This window comes from Furipterus horrens, unplaced genomic scaffold (genome assembly GCF_987537825.1).
Source record: "Furipterus horrens unplaced genomic scaffold, mFurHor1.1.pri manual_scaffold_9, whole genome shotgun sequence".
NCBI classification, from domain to species: Eukaryota; Metazoa; Chordata; class Mammalia; order Chiroptera; family Furipteridae; genus Furipterus; species Furipterus horrens.
In genome coordinates, this window is record NW_028327179.1 from 80,420,401 (window position 1) to 80,439,085 (window position 18,685).

Genomic DNA, 18,685 nt, shown 5'->3' on the forward strand with positions numbered 1-18,685 from the left:
GTATCAAGCTGCATTCCCACCAACAGTGCACGAGGGTTTCCTTTTCTCCACGTCTTTGTCAATACTTGTTTGTTGATTTACTGATGATAACCATTTTGACAGGTGTAAAGTGATATCTCGTGGAGGTTTGAAGTTGCATTACTCTGATGATTAGTGACATTAAACATATTTCCATATGTCTGGTGGTATTGAAAATGGGAAACTTCATCTTAACTGTCTGAATGGGGGCTAGAGTTTGAGGAGGAAGAGTGGAAGTTTTTAAGAGCCTTCTCTTAACCTAAAGGGCTTTCAACATTTTAAACAGTGGGTAGAACCAAGTCATTAAAATTTTGTGCTTAAAAATAAAAGGTAAATCCTATGTGTCTCAGACAAGGCATAATAACCGTTTCAAATTAAAAGGTATTTATACCTACCCTGGCCACTTGGCTCAGTTGGTTGGTGTGTCATTCAATGCACCAAAAGCTTGCTGGTTTGAATCCCGGTCCGGGCATATGCCTAGGCAGTGGGTTCAATCTCCCATTGGGGTATGTGCAAAAGGCGTGTTTCTCTCTGACATTGATGTCGCCCCCCTCCCCCCCCAAAAAAAACAACACAATGGAAATGTGCTCAGGTGAGGATTTAAAAAATAAATGAATGAAAATGTGCTTATGCATGATAAATGTTCCCCTAAATAAGCTTCATAGTTTCTTTATATAAGGAAAAATTCAGTATGTGTTTTTATTATAGCAGGCTTTTATCAGAATCAAATTAAATTATACTTGTGTATTTAAGAAAGATTTCTACTCCAGAGCACACAAAGAAATAACCACTCTTACAAGACTAACTGCAGTCGCATAAAATAGCCTTTGGCCTTCAGTACACATACATGAGGGGGTGGAGATTTATTAATTTGTAGGTCATTTTCCTGTCTTAAGAAAGGGTGCTGAGAGAACATTGGAATGACCCCAGGAGGACAAGTAAATCTGAAATTCATGCCTTCGGTGAGCAGTTTGTAAATGCAGTCATTACTGCTCTTAGGAGCAACCCACTGGGGGCCCGGTAGGACAGTGTCTGAGGCTAAGTCACATTTGGATTCAGGTGAAGCCCAGCCATGCTGGGTGCTACCCAAGCTCTTGGCACATGCCTTTCCCTTGTGCACCACAGTCTTTAGTCTTGAGATGGTGCCTGTGCGCTTGTATTTGCCACATTTCCCACTAAATCTTTTGCCTTTGGCCTATTAGCTGATCCCTAAAGGCATTCGAATCTGTGACTCCTGATACTGAACAACAAAAGGAGAAATTCTGCACAGTTTTGCCCAGGCCGATGTCATATACTAAGAGGGAAATGAACTTAACATTCCTATTGGCTGTGATCCTAGTAACAAATAATGAGAAGCTGCAAACTTATCTGGAAGACTTAACCACTCTGCCTAACATACTTTGTGTATAACTAGCCCTTTTTGTTTGTTTGTTTGTTTGTTTGTTTGTTTCCCTTAAGCTAATTTAGTCCTATGGGCTTTGATAAGCTATGGGAATACTAATGTTCAATTGAAAAATTCATCCTTTCTACCTTGTCCAGTGCTGCATATTACACTAGAGAATAGAAGTGACTCCAATGAAATATCTGCCCTTAGAGTTCATAGTCTGGTCAAGTAGACGAAGAAACATTTAGTTATAATAGAAATATTGACAACAGCTTACCAAGAAAACTTTTCTAAAGGAGGGGATGCCTGAGCTTAGTTATGGTGAGTGAGAAATTCTCCAAATAGACAGGAACCTTGTTCAAGGAAATTCCAGAAGTAAACACCATTCTAATGGAAGTCCCCACTCCTTCAACAAGTATTCCTTGAGGGCCTCTCCTGTGCCTGGCATTGCCCCAGGGTCCGGAATAAAATGGTGAAGGAAACAGAAGAGGTCTCTGCTCCCAAGGAGCTTGTGACCAGTGGACATCACCTAGCCAGAAAACAGACAGTCATCACATCCTGTAAGAACGTGCTGTTTCCGTTCCCTGTTACACATGTCAGCAGTCACTCACGTCATCGACGTGGGGCCCTGAATGTGAGTGGGGAGGCCACCAGTTGTTCCTGAATCAGCTCATGACATCAGTCTGCTGTTTCTGGCTTGAGAAAAAATAACGAAGACAATTAAAATGACATTGGTAAGTGTGAATAATTATACTTTCAGAGTATATTTTACGTTTTTTTCTCCTTGGGGTAACAAAGGGCTATATCCCTGTGTCTTAGGGTCCAGAATCCAAGAAGTCAGAACATCTAGGAGATAGCCACATATATGCATAGGATTTGGCATTAGGGTTGTGGGAGTGATCAAGCAGCCTCCGTAAGGCCGTTGTCACCATGTCTGAAGTTGAAGCCTGAAGTCCACAGGGCAGGGAGGGAGGATGGATGTAGAGTGGGGAGATCAAGAGAAAACCAGAACCAGCATGAGCTCGCCCACACAGACAGACTGAAGAAAGCCGGCAGTCTGTTGTCTCCAGTCTTGGTGATGAGTGTCCTGCAGAAGCCAGGGTCTGTGTCACAGAACTAGGCGCACCCCTGGCCTGTGTCACAGAGCTGCACATACACCGGGTCCAGGAGGGGAGCTGATGGAGGGTGAGGAAGGGCAGAGCAGCCCCAGGCCAAGGTGCTGCCCCACAACATGGAGTCTAGTTGGCAGGTGGGCAGCAACTCATACTCGCTACTGAGTGGCAGCCTTATTACTCGGCCTTCCAAATCTCCCACTGAACCCTCTGTGGCCCGTTCTATCCAGAAATATAAAAGAGCAGGGATTCTGAGATAGGTAGTTCAGCCTGAATAAGTTGACATATTGTAAATCCACCATATCCTGTTATGTAATGACAGAGCTCCATAGCACGTTTGAGAAACATCTAGCAGTAAAGAGAAGTCTTAGGGTGATGGGTAGGAGATGAGGCTGAATGCCAGGCTGACAGAGCCATCACGGTATTCAGCAGGGGAATGATGTGCTAGATGGGTGTTGTGGATGGATAACCTGTAGTTATTCGGGGAAATTTAAGCTAGATCATATAGGAGACTCCTCTGAGAGTTGCCACAAAACTTGGAAGGGGGAAGTGTGAAACTTAAGAGTCTAAGCTCAGGGAGAGCAGTGGATGGGGTTGCCATGAGCTCAGGAAGGAAGGTTCTGGACTGGGCTGGCAGGGGAAGCAGAGGCTAAGAGTCAGCTGTGGGCATATTCAGTCTAAGGAGTGTGCACCATCCCCAGCTGGTACTTGTCTGATGGGCAGGTGCGAACATACTGCCTGAAGTATAGAAGAGATGCTTAGAGGTAGAGCAGGCAGTCTGTGGCCCGAAGCATGGGAAGGATGGCCGAGCAGGAAGCTAAAAAGCAACAACCCTGGGCTCCACTTACAACTTAAAGCTACTAGTCACCAGCCCTGGATAAGCTCCTTCTTGGCTGCTGCTTACAGGAACCAGGGTTGGGGAGGGATGGGACCCCTCTTTGATTTGGCTGCTACAATCTGTTACACGTGATCAACTATAACACTATAACAGATACAGTTAATTCACATTTCTCCAATTCTCCATTAGGGCTGGGAATTAGTCTAATATCTTTAGCCCAGATTAGTCTTCTTTCCATATCCCCTTGCAGTACTATTTTGATTAGGAGATTAGTTATTTTTGTTTCCCCAAAAGAAAATAATTACTTTTCTGCCTGATAATGAGAGTCATTCAAGATATATACAAGGGTATTCACTGCAGACTTATTAGAAACAATAATTTAAAATTACCTGAATGTTCATCAATAGAAAATTGAATGTAGAAATTATAAACTAGAAAATAAGTAGATTAATATGTATGACTTAGGAAGGAATCCTACTTTATTGCTGAGGGAACAAAGCAAGAATATGCATATGTTTAGTATATGATTTATGTTACTCAGAAGTACGCATATGTATACTTATACAAACATTTGTATTCATTCTTCTGTAAGTATGGACACAAATGCCTAGAAGAACATACACCAAACTGTAAAGAGGTAGTTTTCCTGGATCGTAGATAAGGGGGAGGGTTAAGAGTGTGGAAAATTTAACTCTTTACATTATAAATGTTATGCTGTTTGAGTCTATTACACAAAAGTAATTATCTTGGACTAAATTCTAAAATTATAGAACAGCCTAAGATAGAAACTAAATTCATCTAAAATGTTACCAAACAGAAACAACCACAGTTGACATGTTGATGAGTATCTTCTAGAATCTTGACCTTTCCTATGTACACATATACGCACAAACTCTCATTATTTGTAACACCCTCTCTCCTTGTTCTCTCATTGATCAACTCTTTCTTTCTTTAAAATTGTATGTATTGATTTTAGAGAGAGCAAGGAAGGGGAGAGAGAGGGAGAGAGATTTATTGTTCCACTTACTTATGCATTCATTGGTTGCTGCTTGTATGTGCCCTGAGTGGGGATCGAAACGCAACCTTGGTGTATCAGGTTGATACCCTAACCAGCTGAGCTACGTCACCAGGGCTTCATTGGTCAACTATTTCTGATCCTCTTCTTCCAGCTTTGTCTCCCTTACTTAACTTCAATACATTAGGTTTTTGTCATGGGACTTCTCTTTACACTTAGTCCCTAAAATCACCTCATCCAGTCTTAAGGTCATCCTTCTTCCATGACTTTCAGTTTCAGATATCCAGTTACCCACCCGACAACTCCATTTAGATGCGGAAGTTTCAAAATGAAGGTACTTTGTAAATCAAACTTTTAATATCTATTCACATCCTCCCCCTCCCCTTACCAATAAAAACACACCTTTCCTGATCTTCACTAGCTCCTTAAACGATAGCGATTTCCACCACGTTGCTCAGACCCCTTAATCCTTCCTTTCCCCCCTCCTTCCACATCTGACCTATCAACAATGCTCCCAGCTGCACCACCAGTTACCTGCCTCAACCCATTTCCCACCCCAACACACACACAAAGGACCTTGGAGATAGTCCCTTTACTTTTACCCCTTTCACCTCAGTTGGAATAAAATCCAGTTTCCTAACCACGGTCCCTAAGGCCCTAGATAACCACCAGCAAGGCCTCATGCCCCTGCCCCCAACCTCAGCTGAGACTACTCTGCCCTCACTCCTTCTGTTTGGCTCTCACTGAATTTCTAGAACATTCTAAGCTGCTTATGGCCTCAGACATCTGTCTTGGCCTTTCCCTCTGAAATGCTCTTTCCCACTGTTCTCACTGCTGTCTCCACTCATCCTTTAAGCTTTTGCTCAAATAGCACTTCCTTGGAGAGATTTGACTTGGCTCTCGTCCTTCCACACTATGAGTCTCTCTCTCACACTTTGTCCTTCCTAGCACTAAGCGCGATCATGAATTCTAATCTGTTTACTTGCTTACTTACCATCTGTCTCTTCTACTAAAATGTACACTCTATGAGGTCAAGGACCCTGAATATAGATCTGTCCCCAGCATCAAAGACAGTACCTGGCACCTAACAGATCCAATCACTTATTGAGAGAACGAACATTCACATCCCCATCTAACATTGAAAGCAAATGGGATCATGTTACCTCTGCTGCTGTGCAACAAGCGTTTACATTTTACTCACTTCTAAATGTCTTCGCAAGTCAGATGGATGTAACCAAAATCTTGCTTTTTAATGGGTGCATGGCAGGTCATGTGAAGGTATCGATCTATTTAACCAAACTCTAGCTGGGCATGTAGGCACGCTGCAATCTCCCCCGACTAGATGTGTTTTCAATATATATATTGTACATATTATTGAACATTCCAATTTCATCTTTAAGATAATTTCTAAGAAGTGGAATTGCTCGATCAAAAATTACAAACCACAACTTTGGATACTGAAGGTATTTTTAAAAATCATCCATTTTATTCGCTCTTCCATAAAATGAAACAAAACACACGGCTTTTTATAACTCCTACACCCTTTAAGGGAAACAGATTATTATCAAAAATGTTTTGGGATGTGGCCTATTCAGGGAATCTAGTTCAGACCCCTACATTGAAGAAAACGTCAACTTGATGTCTGTGTAAAAAGCCTCATTATTAAATGCCGTGGGAATGAACAAAACAATATTCAGAGACTGCAACTGCTGTCTTTAAAGTGACTGTATCCAAGAAGAGAGTAGTTGGTGGTTGTTGGACACATTGCATATTATTTACTCTGTGGGCCTCGCAGCACTGGCTGAAAGCTCACGGGGTGGTAGCCCCACGAGTGGCTGGAGCACCCAGGGAAGAGTTGGGGCTCACAGTGGAAAATTTATAAACGTCCTCCTTTAGAAATCTCTCCAAGTGTGATAATTATATAAACTTCCTCCGTTAGAAATCCCTCCTTTCAGTCTCAATTCCCTCTTTGCCTTAAGAGCAACCAAGAGACAGCCATCCTCCTCCACATTCTCACTTGACGCTGCGGGGACAGCCCCTCCCCTGCCTCAGCCTATTGACCTTCCCCACGGTCGCAGGGTCGTCCTGTCCAACCCCTACAATTCAGCCCGTCAGCAGCAGACTCCCTGATGTCCGCAACCTCGTCCGAGATGAAAATATCTCCCTGCCTCCTTATCTTCACAACATATGGTGACTTCTGAAGGTACCACCTCCCTTGAATCCTTCCTTCAAATAAGCTTTTTCCCCCGATTATCCTATCACTTCATGACAAGAGGGAGAGGCCGGTGTTCTCCTTACTCCCCATTGCCTCACACAGCTCATTGCCCCCTCCCTTGTGGAAACTGCCCTGCTGAGTTTACACCAGCCATCTGACTATGCTCTCACCACCCCGGGCCCTTTGTTCACTTGGTTCCTGCCAGCCTTAATAACAATCGCAACAGCTTCACGAGGGCCCATCTTCATGCTTTGGCTCCTCAGTTCTCTGACGCCTCACGCCACACAGTGTTTTCCATTATTTCACCGCAGCCGTGCACTGATTTTGATATCGACACAAACTTCTCACCTCTGAAATCTTTATCCTCAACGTCCCACTTTCTGCCCATACCTTCCTGGCCTTCCCAGGCAGCTGCCCCCCTTCCTCCACTGTCACAATTTCTGGTCCTGCAGAGACTGCCAGTTCGTTGACCCTATGGTATAGACTGAATGTGCCCCCGCCCTAATTCATGTGCTGACTCCCTCCCCCTCCTTGTGATGTTGTTAGAAAGTAGAGCTTTTAGGAGCTAGTTAGAAGTGAACAAGGTCATGTTGTGACAGGGTAGTAAGAAGCTGGCACAATTCCTGGGCAAGTGAAATGGGGGAACTGAGACCAAAAAATTAAACAAGGCCAAACAGTTTGAGCAACTTGCAGCCAGCTGGTGAATCGCAAGATCTTGTCTCCCCTGACCAAGGGCACTTGAAAGCAAATAGTCCATACCTCTCCTCCCTAACCAAAGAGCACATAGCTGAAATCTCCCTGGTCCGGGAAATAGGGAACAGAGACCCAATTAATGTCACGCGTGCCAGCTAACCCCAAGGACAGATGAAGTCAGGAACAAATAACAAAATCTCCACTAAAAGCCAGGCAGACTCAAGATAACAGTAACAGACCAAAGAATGTTCCCAAATCCCCCTCTGTGCTCATTTGGACACATCAGCATATTAAATATGCACTTGGAAAGCCAATGAATATTCTGATGGAAACCTCCCCTAAGATTCTCACCCACATGAAAAAGATAAAAGCCCTCAGACAAAAGACTCAGCGAGGGCTCACTCTAGACCATGCCCATGCCCCTTCCAGGGCAGGGCCTTCTTATTTGCTCTTGAACTCTAAGGGACCCCCCCAGGAGGCTTACAGCCAGGGAAGAAGTGGGCAGCAGCAGCTAAACCCAGGCTTACTTCCTGATCCTGTCTCCAAGTTCTCCTGGTGTCTGGCTTCCCAGTAAGCTAAAAGTAGCTCCAACTTGGCTCACTTCTTTTTTTTTTAACTATTTTTTATTGATTATGCTGTTACAGTTGTCCCAGTTGTCCCCTTCTGCCCACCTCCACCCAGTACCACCCTTCCCTCCAGCAACACCCCCCTTAGTTCATGTCCATGGGTCGTGCATGTAAGTAAGGTCTTTGGCGTCTCCATTTCCTATACTATTCTTGACATCCCCTGTCTGCTTTGAGCCTACCAACTCTGCTTCTGAGTCCCTGCACCATTTTCTTCATTCTCTCCCTTCCCCTGCCCAGCTGATAACCCTCGAAATGATCCCCATACCTATGATTCTCTGTGTTCTGGTTGTGTGCTCAGTTTGTTTTTGTCTTTGTTTTTGTTTTTTGAGATTCAGTTGTTATTGGTTGTAAGTTTGTAGTCATTTGAAGGTTTATAGTTTTGAACTTCTTTTTCTTAACTAAGTCCCTTTAACATTTCATGTATTAATGGCTTGGTGATGATGAACTCCTTTCGCTTGACCTTGTCTGGGAAGCACTTATCTGCCCTTCCATTCTAAATGATAGCTTTGCTGGCTAGAGTCGTCTTGGTTGTAGGTCCTTGCTTTCCATGACTTTGAATAGTTCTTGTCAGTCCTTTCTTGCCTGCAAGTTTCTTTTGAGAAATCAGCTGATAGTCTTATAAGAACTCCGTTGTAGGTGACTGTGTGCTTTTCTCTTGCTGCTTTTTAGAATCTCCCTTTATCTTTAAACTTTTGCATCTTAATCATGATATGTCTTGGTGTGGTCAACTTGTTTGGGACCTGGTGCTTCCTGGACTTGTATGTCGATTTCTTTCACCAAATTAGGGAAATTTCCTTTCACTATTTTTTTCCACTAATTTTTAATTTCTTGCTCTTCCTTTTCTCCTTCTGGCACTCCTATGATTTGAATTTTGGTATGTTTATAGTTGTCCCAGAGGTTCCTAATCCTCTCCTCGTGTTTTTGCATTGTTGTTTCTTCTTTCTGTTCTGGTCGAAAGTTTATTAATTCCTCACGTTCCAAATCACTGATTTGAATCCCATTTCCTTCCCTTCACTGTCGATTCCCTGTATATATTTCTTTATTTCATTTAATGTAACCTTCATATCTTTCTTTCTTTTATTGCCATATCAACAAGTTCTCTGAGCATCCTTATCACCAGTGTTTTGAACTCTGAATCTGATAGGTTGACTATCTCTGTTTTGTTCATTTCTTTTTCTGGAGTTTTGTCCTGTTCTTTCACTTGGGCCTTATTTCTTTGCCTCCTCAATTTGGCAGCCTCCCTGTGTATGTTTGTGTGTATTAAGTAGAGCTGCTTTTACTCCCTGTCTTAAGAGCATGGCCGATTATCCAAGGCTCCTATAAGTTGTGTGGGGGAGAGCCTTAGGTAATTTTCAGGGCGGGGCAACCCGCTTCACTGCTTTGTGGTCGGGGCTCAAAGAGGGGACAATGCCACAGCCTGGTTTCTGGCAATTTTCCCGATACTCGCCCCCTTTCCAGTGACTTTACCCACTTCCCATATGCATTTGTTGCCCTTCGAGTTGCTGTGCTGGTGTTTGCATACATTCTAAGACCATGCAGGCCTTGGGCACTTGGGGAAGGACAATGTTCCCAGAGCACAAGGGTCTCCAAGGCCCACAGGTAAAGGAATCAAGTCCCTAGTGGCTGACAAAACCAGCAGGAAGAGGGGAAAGGAGAGTGCAGTATTTCCACACTCTCCACTCTTTAACAATATCCGCCAGAATCCCCTTCGCAGTGCAAGTAGATAGCAAGGTATATCCCTCCATCCAGTCAGCTCCCTAACCTGACGCATGAGCCCTACATGATTCTTTCTGCTAAGATGTGCAGCATTGCCCTGCTTGTCAGTCCTCCCGTGCTTCCCAAGTACTCCCCCATTTCCTGGGCAGGGGTGAGGGGTGGTGTGGGGGAGTAGGTCTCTCTGTTACGAAGAGGCAGGAGGAGTCTTTTAGTGAAATGGAGATATATTAATTGTGTACAGTTAAGTAGCAAAATCTGGCTATAAGCATAGTATACACAGTCTGACAAAATGTTATATGCATAAAATACTACCAAGACATCATATACCAAAATGTTCGCAGTTGTAGTTTCTTCTTAAAGTTTTATATTGTATGTTTCACATATAGATCTATGATTCATTTTGAATTATCTTCAGTATCAGATATGAGGTGTGGGCCAAGACTACCTTTTTACGTGAATGCACAGTTATCTCAACACAGTTTATTTTGAAGCTGTTTATATACCTTTGTCAATATTTTATTGACTATATTTATGTAGGTCTATTTCTGGAATCCCTATTCTAATTCATTGTTCTATCTGTTTATCTTCAGGCCAATACTACAATGTCTTAATTACCATAGATTGATAGTAATTCTTGAAATCAGGTAGTGTGAGTTTTCCAACTTTATTCTTATCATCTGTGTATTTTATTTATGTTTTTAATTTAAATACTTTGTTGTTTATGCTATTACAGTTGTCCCAATTTTTCCCCCTCTGCTTTCCTCCACCCAGGCCGCACAACTGCCACAGTCAATCCCCACACTGTCGCTTGTGTCCACGGGTCATTCATTCATTCATATTCTTTGACTAATCCCTTCACCTTCTATTGACCAGTCCCCACCTCCTCCCACCCCACCCTCCCTTTTACAGCTGTCACTCTGTTCCATGTTTCTTTGCCTCTGGTTCTATTTTGCTCATTAGTTGATTTTGTTCAAGTGATTCTACTTATAAGTGAGACCATATTTGTCTTTCACCAAATGGCTTATTTCACTAAAATGATAGTCTCCAGTTCCATCCATGCTGCTGCAAAAGGTAAGAATTCCCTCCTTATTACTGCTGTGTAGTATTGCATTGTCTAAATGTACCCGTTTTGTTGTTGTTGTTGTTTGTTTTTGTTTGTTTGTTTTTAATGCACTCATATACTGAAGGGTACTTAGGCTGTTTCCAAATCTTGGCTATTGTAAATAGCACTGCTACGAATATAGGCGTACATATATTGTTTTGAATTGATGTTTCAGGATTCTTACGTCTCTATATTTTTGTTGTGCTGGACTATTTCAGATATTAGGTATTTTATAGACATTATTACATTTCTCTCCTTACATTTTATGACGCAATAGCATCGCCAGCCACTGTAATCCTTAATATCATTAACACTAATTCCTTATTATCCTTGAATTCTTGGTTGCTCTTCTTATTTCTAGGGTCAATTACCTTTAATACTTCTTGTTTCTTTCTCCCATTAAGATTTCTGCCATCTTTAAAGAAGAAAACAATACAACAAAACCAAGTCACTTGCCGTGCCCACCACACCTCTTCTTATCATTTCTTGTCCCACGCTATATATGCGATTCACATAAAACATCACAGAGTCTCCGCTAAGCCTTTACCCCAAAGAATGCAGAAAGAGAATGTATTTTCTGATAATACATGTTCTAATTTCACCACAACAAAATAACTGGGCTATCTTGTATTTCCTCATATTTTGTTCTTGAATAAAATTCAGTGCATTGAAATGTTCAAAATCAAATCCAAATTTTATCTCTGAATTGCTTCATGGTCCTAAACGTATTCTCTTGGCATCCAACTAAACTTTTTATGAGAATTATACTTCCCATGAATCCTGGTCTCAAACTAATAAATCACAAAAAAAAGACTCTGAAGATATCGAGTCAATGACAGATGCACCTGAATGTGAGTGTAGCTTTAGGGGGGGAAAAATCCACACTGTAACTAATCACAGTCTATTTCCTTCTATTATCCCATGTCACAGTCACAAAGGACAAGCACATAGAACAAGGCTCCTTTAAAAGGTCAAAAGAATCCATGTACCCACAATAAAAGAATGATCAGAAGTACACTAAATCATATTGCAGTTACAAAAGGGACTGGGGAAATTTTCTCAGTCTTGTTAATGTGCTCAAGAGGCCCAAAGTAAGATGAGAGAAAAGGAAACAAAGAGGAGAGAAAGGAAAATTGAGCAGATGTGCATTAAGAAGTTATTTTTTGAAATGTGCAAGGTGTTCCTCTGAGTGCCAGCTATCTGGAAGACTAGTCACAATGTCCTAGGGAAATTGCCTTCCACCTGTGCGTAGAGTCATTCATACGGGGGAATGCTCCAAGGTGTTCTACTTCTTAAAAATGTATCAGGTAGAAAGCACAGACAAATTTGGGTCATCCTTCCACCCCCAGAGACATCTCAGACAAGAGTTTGACTCAAGAATCATATTCTGCCATAAATCTGACTTGGCTCCTATAGTAACAGAGTGATATTTGTGGAATATTTACTATGTCCTGGGCATTTAAGAATAATGCATATATTGATTCATTTCATCTTCACAAAACCAATCCTAAAATGTGGACTTTGTGATTATTCCCATTGTAAACCTCAAGAAGGAATATATCTGCCAAGAAGGACTCCTCAAGGTTAAGTGGACATAAATTCATAACTAGAGTCTAGCAGCCGTTGCCAACAGAGAGAGGCCTCTCACTCTTCATTTCAGGGAAAGGCCACAGACAGAGAATTTAACCTCCTCCACTGTGCTTGTGCCACCTCATAAGGAGTTCCTGGTATTGCATTTCAACAGGTGGACTGAGACCTGCCCCATCCCATTGGAACTGGGAAGCTATGTCGTCATTTGCATCTATACTGACCAATTGGAGTGGCTCAATAACGACCAGTCAGGATGCACAGTTCTGACCAATCAACACTATGCTCTTGAGACGAATTAGAACTGGGTGAATTGGACTTCTAATTTGCATAAAAATGGACCAGTCAGGAACCAGGGTAGAAACTTTGTGGCGAGTGGGATGCAGCTACACTTTTGGTTTCCACCTGAGGCTGCATTCCCCTGGTTTGCAAACTGTTCACTTGGATAAAGTTTCTTCTCTTTCTGCATCCCAGATTTGGGACTTTTCTGACACTAGTTCACAGATGAGGAAACTGAGCTCCTGAAGCTACCAAAGTCAGCCAGCTAGAGTGTAGCAGTGCTGAACTTCTTAGGCATAAGACCTGAGTTCTGGTAATCCAGGTCTAGTTTTAGCAAAGCCCCCACTGTAACTGCTGGTGTCAGGGGCTGCTTAAACCCCAATCAATCTGCTGTCCCAGCATAACTGCTGACACCAGTGAAGTCCTGTGTCCTTCAGAGATATCTTAGCCTGCTGGCAATGCCCAAGTCCCTCAAAGATATCATTGCCGCCAGCAAGAAGTTAGTAACTTTTCTGTTTTAGTAAGCCTCTCTGTTGTCGGAGCCAACTCCCCCAAAGCCAACAACAGAGAGTCCCTTCAACCCCCTTCTCCCTTACCCTTTAAAAACCCCTGCCTTTCTCTTGTTGGCCGTGGGCTCCTTAGGGTCTCAGCCCGCCTGTCGCAGCCAGCCGAATAAATCTTTTAGACTCATGGCCTGTTCTCCTGTCATTTCTCCTCTCACTCTTGCTGTACCTACCAGCTCTAAAAGCAGAGCACACAACTGTGATGGAATACCATCACTGTCTCCCTTAGTTTTCAGACATTCTCCAGCAGCAAATGATCAGATTCTATATAAATGTGCACACGTGCACGTGTGTGTGCACACACACAACCCCGCATGGCAATTTTCCTTGACTGTACAGGGAGTATTAATGTGATCAATAAACATGGTCTCGCACAGTCCCCCAGCTTTCTCCTATTCGAGGTAGCCACCATCATCTTGTGCCTGGCCTGGCACAGACAGATTCAGTTCCACCATGAGTCCTAGGGCTCTGTCTTTCCCTCCACCCAGAAGGCTGGCCTCTCCTCTCTAGCTAAATTTTGCCTTTCTCATGGCCTTGCTGCAAACCCAGGTCTCCTGAGCAACTTTCCCTGTTACTTCTGGCTAACATTAACTCCTCTTTCCCTATCCTGGTACTCAAAGTAATCACTTCATTCCAACATGAACCACAGTGAGCTATCTTGCAAACTACTTACTTCAAGCAAAAGTCAAGCTCCATAGATAAAGTTGCTGTTTTTCTTAAAGAACATTTTCATTGTTACATATAGCACATATATAGAAAAACATAAAAGATGTATCCTTAATACGTTACTTAATACGTTATTATAAGCAAACATCCTAGCCAACATCCAAGAGAAAGATGGGGCATAGCAGGGAGGAAAGGTGTTCCAGGTGGAAGTGACAACAGGAACACAGGCTTGAGGCAGGGGAGCTGGGTGTGAGTGGTTTGGACTGAACATCATGTTCCTGGAGGTGCTGAGTCTGTGGCTGGCTCTCCAGACAAGAGACCTGGGAGTTGGTCACACAAGGTCTCATGCAAAGGGCCCCACACTTGGTTTAATGCTCTGCTGTCACTATCCTGAATTTTTAATACTTTTTGATAATTTTCATATAAGAAATCTCTCATTTTAATTTCGTACTGTGCTCTGCAAATTATGTAGCTGGTGCTGGTTGGCCTTGCCTTTGCAGTAGAAGTGGTTGGTTCTCTTTCCATGCTGGTCTTTAGGTGGCCTATTCTGGTGCCTTGATCGTCCAAACTTCTCCAACTACAGGCCTAACATAAACAAGATAAAACCAAGAGAGAGAAAAGAGAGAGAGACAGAGACAGAGAGAAAACTTTTCTATTTCCCTCTGCTTCTGCCCTGGCCCAACAGGCCCCAGGTGCCCAGGACCTTTCCTCTACTTATCATAGAATCCAGGGCTTTCATCTTGAACTGGGAGTGGCCCTTCTCTCTTCTGGGAACTTTTAAATGCATGTGCATATTGCTCACATTTTCATTTTGGGGTAGCACCGGTCTCTGGCCCAGTGAGGACTGCAGGAGTTCAAGGAGAATAACTGTTATCTGAGAGCTGCTGTGTAGGGCTTGGGTATGCAATATCCTCTGACCTCCGTGGAGGGGAGGTTACAGCTTAGCCAATGACCTTCATTACTTCTCTGTTGCCACGTTTTCACAGTACCCTAACAGAGACCAGGACTAAATCCTTGCCCTTGGGGAAGCACTTTGAGAAACATGGGGACATTCCTTAACCTGCCTCACGGCAGGCCATTGTCATCCCAGACACAGGTGATTGTAATGAAACCTACCCAGGTGCCTCCAATGAATATGCTTAAGCTTCTCCTGAGACCTACATCACTGTTCCTATGTCCATGCAGGTCTAAAACGCAATACCCTGAAAAGAACTTTGAGCTACAGGGTATGAGGTGAGGGACTGAAGCCCTTAGAAATGAAACTTCCATCACCTGGAGCCCCCTTCATCACTACAAGTTTTCATTTAGTGGGGTTTTCAGCAGATTTGGAGCCCTATTCTTAGCATCATCATTTGTTCATGCAATCATTTAGTCAGTTATTGCTTCATTCACGTGGCCATCTACCCATTCATTGCTCTATTCAACCAACATTGATTGACATCTGGTGTACCTCAGACACTTTGCTAGGCAGGGAAGAAGACAAGAGAAATACCATCCATGGCTCTGCCCTCAAGCAGTTCGTAGTCAGGTAGGATACGGTCTCAAGGTCTGGACAGTTCTAAATTTTATTACTAAATGTTATTCTTGTTAAATGTTAAAAGGTAGCACAGTATTTTGCAGACCAGCTGTTATTAGGATGAGCTTGACAGGAACTCATCTAGACAAATGTAGACATTTGTCTCTCTCAGGGTCTTCACCGGGCTCCCCTAGATGTTGTGTGTGCTTCTCCAAGGCGATGCGCAGGGCTTTCTCAGGTGCTCCAACGGGCTCCCCTAGGTGTGTGTGGGGCTTTCCCAACTGTTGCGCAGGGCTCTCTTAGGCGCTCCACTGGGCTCCCCTAGGTGTTGTGTGGGTCTCTCCCAGGCTTTGCGCAGGGCTCTCTCAGGAGATCCTCCAGGCTCCCCAAGGTGTTGTGTCGGGCTCTCCCAGGCGATGCACGGGGCTCTCCGAGGCAATGTGCACGGCTCTCTCAATTTCTCCACCGGGCTCCCCTAGGTTTTGTGTGTGCTTCTCCAAGGCGATGCGCGGGGCTCTCTCAGGCGCTTGACCGGGCTCCCCTACGTGTTGTGTGGGCCTCTCCATGGCTATGCGCAGGGTTCTCTCAGGTGCTCCACCGGGCTCCCATAGGTGTTGTTTGGGTCTCTCCCAGGCGTTGCCCAGGGCTCTCTCAGGCGCTCCTCCGGGCTCCCCTAGGTGTTGTGTCGGGCTCTCCCAGGCGATGCACAGGGCTCTGCGAGGCAATGTGCGCGGCTCTCTCAGGTTCTCGACCGAGCTCCCCTAGGTTTTGTGTGTGCTTCTCCAAGGCGATGCGCGGGGCTCTCTCAGGCGCTTGCCCGGGCTCCCCTACGTGTTGTGTGGGCCTCTCCATGGCTATGCGTGGTGGTCTCTCAGGCGCTCAACCGGGCTCCCCTAGGTGTTGTGTGGGCCTCTCCATGGCTATGCGCGGGGTTCTCTCAGGCGATCGACCGGGCTCCCCTACGTGTTGTGTGGGCCTCTCCATGGCTATGCGTGGTGGTCTCTCAGGCGCTCAACCGGGCTCCCCTAGGTGTTGTGTGGGCCTCTCTATGGCTATGCGCGGGGTTCTCTCAGGCCCTTCACCCGGCTTCCATAGGTGTTGTGTTGGCCTCTCCCAGGCGTTACGCGGGGCTCTCTCAGGAGCTCCACCAGGCACCCCTAGGTGTTCTGTGGGGCTCTCCCAACTGTTGCGCAATGCTGTCTCAGGTTCTCCACCGGGCTCCCCTCGGTGTTGTGTGTGCTTCTGCAGGGCGATGCGCTAGGCTCTCTCAGGCGCTCGACCGGGCTCTCCTAAGTTTTGTGTGGGCCTCTCCATGGCTATGCACGGTGCTCTCTCAGGCGCTGGACCGGACTCCCCTAGGTGTTGTGTGGGCCTCTCCATGGCTATGCGCGGGGTTCTCTCAGGCGCTCCACCAGGCTCCCAGAGGTGTTGTGTGGGGCTCTCCCAGGCGTTACTCGGGGCTCTCCCAGGCGCTCCACCGGGCTCCCATACGTGTTGTGTGGGCCTCTCCATGGCTATGCGCGGGGTTCTCTCAGGCCCTCCACCCGGCTTCCATAGGTGTTGTGTTGGCCTCTCCCAGGCGTTACGCGGGGCTCTCTCAGGAGCTCCACCAGGCACCCCTAGGTGTTCTGTGGTGCTCTCCCAAGTGATGCGCGGGGCTCTCTCAGGTGCTCCACCGGGCTCCCCTAGGTGTTGTGTAGGGCTCTCCCAAGCGATGCGCAGGGCTCTCCGGGACGATGTGCGGGGCTTTCTCAGGTGCTCCAACGGGCTCCCCTAGGTGTGTGTGGGGCTTTCCCAACTGTTGCGCAGGGCTCTCTTAGGCGCTCCACTGGGCTACCCTAGGTGTTGTGTAGGTCTCTCCCAGGCGTTGCGCAGGGCTCTCTCAGGAGAACCTCCGGGCTTCCCTAGGTGTTGTGTCGGGCTCTCCCAGGCGATGCACAGGGCTCTACGAGGCAATGTGCGCGGCTCTCTCAGGTTCTCGACCGGGCTCTCCTAAGTGTTGTGTGGGCCTCTCCATGGCTATGCGTGGTGGTCTCTCAGGCGCTCAACCGGGCTCCCCTAGGTGTTGTGTGGGCCTCTCCATGGCTATGCGCGGGGTTCTCTCAGGCAATCGACCGGGCTCCCCTACGTGTTGTGTGGGCCTCTCCATGGCTATGCGTGGTGGTCTCACAGGCGCTCAACCGGGCTCCCCTACGTGTTGTGTGGGCCTCTCCATGGCTATGCGCGGGGTTCTCTCAGGCCCTCCACCCGGCTTCCATAGGTGTTGTGTTGGCCTCTCCCAGGCGTTACGCGGGGCTCTCTCAGGAGCTCCACCAGGCACCCCTAGGTGTTCTGTGGTGCTCTCCCAAGTGATGCGCGGGGCTCTCTCAGGTGCTCCACCGGGCTCCCCTAGGTGTTGTGTGGGGCTCTCCCAGGCGATGCACAGGGCTCTGCGAGGCAATGTGCGCGGCTCTCTCAGGTTCTCGACCGGGCTCCCCTAGGTTTTGTGTGTGCTTCTCCAAGGCGATGCGCGGGGCTCTCTCAGGCGCTTGACCGGGCTCCCCTACGTGTTGTTTGGGCCTCTCAATGGCTGTGCGCGGTGCTCTGTCAGGCGCTCGACCGGACTCCCCTAGGTGTTGTGTGGGCCTCTCCATGGCTATGCGCGGGGTTCTCTCAGGTGCTCCACCGGGCTCCCATAGGTGTTGTGTTGGGCTCTCCCAGGCGTTACGCAGGGCTCTCTCAGGGGCTGCACCAGGCTCACCTAGGTGTTCTTTGGAGCTCTCCAGGCGATGCGCGGGGCTCTCCAAGGCAATATGCGGGGCTCTCTCAGTCTCTCCACCGGGATCCCCTAGATGTTGTATGTGCTTCTCCAAGGCGATGCGCGGGGCTCTCTCAGGCGCTTGCCCGGGCTCCCCTACGTGTTGTGTGGGCCTCTCCATGGCTATGCGTGGTGGTCTCTCAGGCGCTCAACCGGGCTCCCCTAGGTGTTGTGTGGGCCTCTCCATGGCTATGCGCGGGGTTCTCTCAGGCGATCGACCGGGCTCCCCTACGTGTTGTGTGGGCCTCTCCATGGCTATGCGTGGTGGTCTCTCAGGCGCTCAACCGGGCTCCCCTAGGTGTTGTGTGGGCCTCTCCATGGCTATGCGCGGGGTTCTCTCAGGCTCTCCACCCGGCTTCCATAGGTGTTGTGTTGGCCTCTCCCAGGCGTTACGCGGGGCTCTCTCAGGAGCTCCACCAGGCACCCCTAGGTGTTCTGTGGGGCTCTCCCAACTGTTGCGCAATGCTGTCTCAGGTTCTCCACCAGGCTCCCCTCGGTGTTGTGTGGGCCTCTCCATGGCTATGCGCGGGGTTCTCTCAGGCGCTCCACCAGGCTCCC

At 46.5% G+C, this 18,685-nt stretch overlaps 1 protein-coding gene and 2 long non-coding RNA genes across 4 annotated transcripts in view; 2 read left to right on the forward strand and 1 right to left on the reverse strand.

Moving 5' to 3' along the window:
• LOC150002027 (palmitoyltransferase ZDHHC11-like) overlaps positions 1–18,685 on the reverse strand; it is a 426,431-nt gene that overhangs the window by 377,967 nt on the left and 29,779 nt on the right. The gene's annotated exons all lie outside the window — the stretch shown is intronic.
• The window catches only part of LOC150002028 (uncharacterized), a 399,760-nt gene that overhangs the window by 361,612 nt on the left and 19,463 nt on the right, over positions 1–18,685 (forward strand). The gene's annotated exons all lie outside the window — the stretch shown is intronic.
• Positions 10,272–11,406, forward strand: LOC150002035 (uncharacterized). The gene is made up of 2 exons (XR_016513099.1): positions 10,272–10,688; positions 11,124–11,406. It is a non-coding gene; the product is annotated as an uncharacterized LOC150002035 (long non-coding RNA).